The sequence below is a fragment of the Panthera onca genome, chromosome A3 (assembly GCF_046562875.1).
Source record: "Panthera onca isolate mPanOnc1 chromosome A3, mPanOnc1 haplotype 2, whole genome shotgun sequence".
In the NCBI taxonomy this organism is placed as follows: domain Eukaryota; kingdom Metazoa; phylum Chordata; class Mammalia; order Carnivora; family Felidae; genus Panthera; species Panthera onca.
Window position 1 is genome coordinate 28,807,267 of NC_138341.1, and position 6,450 is coordinate 28,813,716.

The window sequence follows — 6,450 nt, forward strand, 5'->3', positions numbered from 1 at the left end:
GCACCTGTTCTGAAGCATGACTGTGGTGATGGATACGGCAACCGACAGAGTGCATAATAGGTTATACTACCGTCAACTTTGGGTTGAGATGTGGGACTGTAGTTGCTCTGTTAAAACCACAGCTACCTTTCTCCAGTCTGTTTCTCTGTCTCCAACTCCTACCCACCACTAATTTGTCCTCCACGTCTCTAATTCTGTCATAATATTTTTCCTTTATAATTTTTATAACACTAACATTTGCCTTTTATACCATGAAGAAACACAAAATTTAATAAAATCTTATGCTGTGAACTTTGTGTTTTTTTTTCTTGGCCTGGGTTAGCATATTAGTATTTCATAAATTACTGTACTCGATGTACTCCTCTAGTTTACCCCATGTACTATGAGTGTTGCCATCCTCACCTATAGATTCAACTACTACCAGGTTCTGAAAATTTCCATAATTATACCTTTGCCTGCACATTTTCATCTGAGGTCCAGACTGTTTACCACATACCCTGATGGATTTCTTCACAGATATTGTGAAGGCAACTTTCCAAAATGGAAACCATCATCTATCCTCTCTCCTTTGCTCTTCTCTTAAACACCCCATTTTTGACAGATTTATACAGTCTAAGGTCTTTATATCCAAGTACATGCTTCCAACTACAATTAGAGGCCCGGATTTCCTTCAGTTTTAAATATGTCACCAACTGGAGAGTGGCTATAGGTCTAATGTCTATTTTCTCCCATTATCATTAATCTTTTCCACCATATTGAGGAAAAAGCTCTAATTTATCTGTGGCAAGTCTTTTATTTTACTACTATTTTCTATACCTAGGTTTCTCATTTATGAAATATCTCTATTAAGAATTCTTACAAGATGGAAACAAAATTCATGCATCTACTGAAATGGCATCTAGAAATGCATTGCCTTGCCCTGATATGTAAGGTTTTGGCTGGGATTACTATACCTTCCATTAGCTTTAAGACATTTAACTCAAATGCATTGGACGACTTGTTTCATCATGGGCCTTCAATCCTCTGCTGACTTTAGCCTCACCTTTTCTTACGTTTTAAACATTTTACACAAGGAGGGATATGGGTGCTTAACAAAACTGCTTTGTGTTCAGCAATTTCAAGAGAATTCTAAATGACAAGGCACCCTGAGACCTCTGAGTGCAGAGAAGAGGAGTTTGGGGAGGGAGACTTTCCAATACTATCCCTTGATATTGAGCATTGATAAATCAAGGACATTAAATATAAAATGTGAGAAAATGAATCATTTTAATAGGCTGAAATGTTTGGAGAAATCTGAGAAACTGAAAATTGAGAATTCCTATGGGGTAGATATGCCTTGAGGAATACTGGGATCCATAATTATGTCATTAAATATTCTTTTAAAGAAAAATCAAACCCTGTCTTTTGTATAGACAAGAAAGAAGTCATGATAAGTAACGGAAGTAAGTACTTATATTAACTTTTGCATATAATATTTAAAAACAATATTAAATTAATTTTAAAGAGAAAAAAATTGAATTGTTTTTAAAGTTATCTAATAGCAACTGTATAGTAATTAGATTGGCTGGGAACATTTTCTACAAATTAAGAAAAATATTAAATTCTGTCCTTCTATATGGAAGAGAAAAAAGCTTATTCAGAATTTGAACAAACAGTGGAGAATAAAAAAAGTGTATTTGAAAAAAATAGCTCAATAGAAATTAGCATGTCTGCCATACTGATATAATTACCAATAATTTTTGAAATAATTTACTTTGCTATCTTTAAAATTACTGTTATATCCATTACATTCCTTTATATTTGAAACAATTAAGACAGCAAATATTGGCAGTGCCTTTCTTTGTCTAAAATAGTCAAATTGTTGCTAAATCTCTATAATTATTTTTTTTATGAGCTGTTAGGAAGGATGGTCAAATTGTTGGACTAGTATGCCTGATTTATTGGAAAGAAGCAGGTTTGAGCATATTCAAGTTCTATCCTACACTACTATTGCTAAAACTTATAATTGCTTTAATTTTAGATGTTCAAAATGTTTAAAAACATTTCTTCTTCACATTACATTTATTTTCTAATCATCTTTATCCTAATTTAATATAATAATGCTTTAATCTATATAGAAATAACCATGTATATATAGGGAAGCACGCAAAAATAACAAAAATAAATGTACTTCATGATCAACTTTATGTACATTCTGTGTTTACATGCAGAGAGTGTTTGCATGAAATATGAAATAGCAAAGCGATTGAAAGCTCTTGTCAGAGAGACCAGGGTTTGAATTCTGCCTTTGCCACTTGAGAACTGTGTGGTCTTAATAAATTTAATTTACTGAGCAACCACTTTGTAAAATGTGGATAATACTGATATTTACCTTTGTTATTATCATGGAATTTCAATCTATCTTAAGACAAGTAATACCAACACACACACACACACACACACACACACACACACACACACACACACACATTGAGAGTATGATTTACTATGATGAAAATGAGGTTGCTGAGAGGAAAAAAATAAGAATATCTAATTTGGATTGACTGGTCAGGGAATTTTCTGTGAGGAAGTCGCATTTATATGTTTGTTATCTTATGATTGCTATTATTTTTTAAAAAGCTTATTTATGTATTTTGAGAGTGAGAGAGAGAGGGAGAAGAGTGGGAGGGGCAGAGAGAGAGTGAGAAAGAGAATCCCAAGCAGACTCCACACTGTCAGCGCAGAGCCCAATGTAGGGCTCCAATGCAAGAATCATGAGATCATGACCAAGGTTGAAACCAAGAGTCAGATGCTTAACAGATTGAACCACCCAGGGGTCTCTGTGATTGCTATTATTAATGAAAATTAGATCTAGTTCCTGGGATGTCACAGTATATATCAAAAGACATTAAAATATTTTTTTAAAGGAATTTTGGTCAAGTTTTTAAAATAAAAAATCCTCAGAATGATCTGCTTATAATGGGGTATAAAATGTATTCCTTTATGCTTTCTCTGTCATGGGTCATGAAGAAGTCAAAAATTTCCAAACCCAGTTGCATTATATACCGTTCTCATGTCCCAACCAGAGTATCTGTTCTTAAACATACCTTAATAGAAAAATTAGTGTAAATTGAAGATACCTAATGGAAGAACTGTTGGGTGATAGTAAGGATTTGTATATAATTTCAAATGAGAGTCAGTTATAGAAATTGGAGATATTTAACTTAGAAAAGAGAAAATTTGAGGCAAATTCTGTAATTGCTAGAAAGATTTGAAGAGCTAACACATCAAAAAGCAGGCATACATATTCCCTAAAGCTCAGATTTCAAAAACAGGTCTGAAAAATTTAAATTATAAAGCAGAGAAATTTGGTTTATTATTAGGAAAATATCACTAATAAATAAGCAGTCTGGAAATTGAATGGACTGTCTTGCAAAAACAGCAAATGCCCTGCCATCATAGATTTTCAACCTGAAGACACATATTGCCATAAAAACTATCTAGTTTAAAATAACATAGAAGAAACACATACTTTGTGCAGAAAGTACACGACTTCTAAAATAACTCTCGGGTGGCCTATGCCTTCAATGACATTATGCTATCTTTATTTTTCGTCTCCATTCTGTCACCAAATCTTCTTTTTGTCTAATGTTTATTTTTGAGAGAGAGAGAAAGAGATAGAGTGTGAATGGGGGAGGAGCAGAGAGAGAGAGGGAGACATAGAATGCAAAGCAGTCTCCCGGCTTTGAGCTGAGCTGTCAGCACAGAGCGCTACGTGGGGCTCGAACCCACAAACAGTGAGATGATGACCTGAGCCGAAGTTGGACGCTTAACCGACTGAGCCACCCAGGCACCCTGATCACCAAATCCTCTTAATTGTATCTATACAGTACCTAATGTTTTCCCTTTCTTTCATGAAAGTATATTATGAAAAAGTGTTAAAAACGTGGCATACAGATGAAAAGAGAATATATGCCAAAGATTTACTTAACTTATTAATCAGGAAATTTGGCTGAATGGTAAAGTTGGTTCAAAACAGAACTCAAAAAAGCAGATTTTATATATACCACCAGAAAAGGAACACTAAAACAAGTGTGCAAATCTAGAGACAAAATGATTAACGTCTTGCATGGCAATAAACTAACTTTGGGGTTTTATTTTTACTGGACAGAGAAAATTTGTACCTCAAGTAGACAAAAACTACACATGATCCCATAACTTTATAGAGTCTATATTCTAATCAATAGTAAATATCAGGTCAAACAAGTATACATGACCCTAGATAATTAAACAGCTCTAATAGTCCTCGGGTGGGCCTGTTAGACGATGTTCCACTATAATATTAAGGATTTACAATACTTCTTGTGCTGTAATTATAGGTTTTGGATGTTTTAACATTTTCATTTCCCAATATAACTCTTATACTCTGTATCATTTATCATGACAAATTTCATAGGAAAATAGTCATCTTTTAGTGTTCACACCGAGATCCGTCATGCTCAAGACTAATTTTCATTTCATCTTTCTTTGAATTTATTTTTCTCTGAACATCTAAAGTATATATTGTTGACGCTACATCAATCAATTATATATTGTCAAATATTCATTCAGCAGTTTCGTTTTCCTTTGTTAATGTAACATATAAACAAAATGAAAATAAAACCCTCATCTTTTGCTTGACAATTTTGATGTACACGGGAAAACCTGATAACAGTAGCAAGAAATAAGTCGACAGAGTGCATCTAAAATAATTTTTTAATTCTTTTTAATGTTTATTTATTTTTTAGAGAGAGAGAATGACAGAGCACGAACAGGGGAGAGGCAGAGAGAGAGGGATACAGAGAATCTGAAGCACGATCCAGGCTCTGAGCTGTCAGCACAGAACCTGATGCGGGGCTCGAACTCACAAACCGTGAGATCATGACCTGAGTCGAAGTCAGATACTTAATTGACTGACCCGCCCAGGCACTCATAAAGTAGTTTCCTTTTTTTTTTAAGGTTTTTATTTTTATTTTTGAGATAGGGAGAGAGAGAGGGAAAGAGAGAGACAAAGCGTGAGCAGGGGAGGGGCAGAGAGAGAGGGAGACAGAATCCGAAGCAGGCTCCAAGCTCTGAGTTGTCAGCACAGAGCCTGACGCGGGGTTCAAACTCACAGACTGTGAGATCATGACCTGAGCCAAATTCAGACTGAGCTACCCAGGTGCCCCAGTAATTTCTTAATGCAAAACTGAAACAAGAACATTGTCATTTTTGGTGCTAATAATATTACTATAAAAATGTCAATAATCAATTTTCTCTGGAAGACAGAGTTCAGCAAAGTTGAAATTATCTGTGTCAATACTATTTAAGATAAATCACAAAGTTTCAAACTCCATTGTTTAGAAGTCAGTTTTGATCTACACATTTCTGCCACGTAGTCAGCCAATAATACCATGGCTAATAATACCATGGTCCAGATTTTCTCCCCACCTTCCCCACCACCTAGCCTCAAGAGATGTAATATTCTAGCTAGAGAAGAGAAAATAGAAGGCAGAGCCACAGGACAATTTTTCACTCTTATGAAAAAATACTGTTTAATTTGAGGAAACAAGATTTATTAGATAATAAGAAATAACACCATGTGGGTATTGGAGAGAGTATACCCTTGGTGCAGACAGACACTGGGAGGTTGAAACTTGTGGGACAATATCTGCTTGAAGATGCATAAAACACTCTAAATTCAAATTAAGAGAATCATAAAATTTCCTTAAATATTATCAGGGAAATTAACAACAAACAGCAAAGAGTGCTGAGCTAATTGATCATAACTTCCAGTTTTTTTTTAAGTTTTTATATACAGATATTTGCATGAACTAACTTGTAAATGCACTGTTTTTCTATTTTGAAAAACATGATAAAACACTTATTGCATTCAGCAAAAACAGCAGCGTAGATCAGATTCCACAAATGGTTATGCAGCAATCAGGTCCTCAAAGGAGGCAAAGGTTCTTTTGAGATCTCTGTTCCGGGACCTTCTAATGTAAGATTCATTCTCAGTCTGATCTTCTCGGGGTTACAAAATGGGTAAAATTCCAGTCTTCAAATTCAGCTTGAGGATGATAATCAAAAGATGAAGGGGATATATCTCCTGCTATGTTACTTTGTTTGTAAAATTATCCCTCAAATCCCAAATAGACTCCCAACCATATCTTACAGCACAGTTCTAGATCGCGTGTATATTTATTTTATTAAAAAAAAACTTTAATAGAAGTATAAAATGAATGCAGTTTTGTGTTTAAAGTTCACTAATATTTATTATCATTCTTTATGACTTTACATATGTGTATACCAAGATAATCGACATCCAAATAAAGAACAAGCAATATCAAGCAAATACGATTTTCTTTGATGCATCTGAGCCAAAACCCTCCTGAGAAGCAACCAATATTCGGACTTTTAACACCTTTAGTTTTGCCTGTATTTAACTTGTAT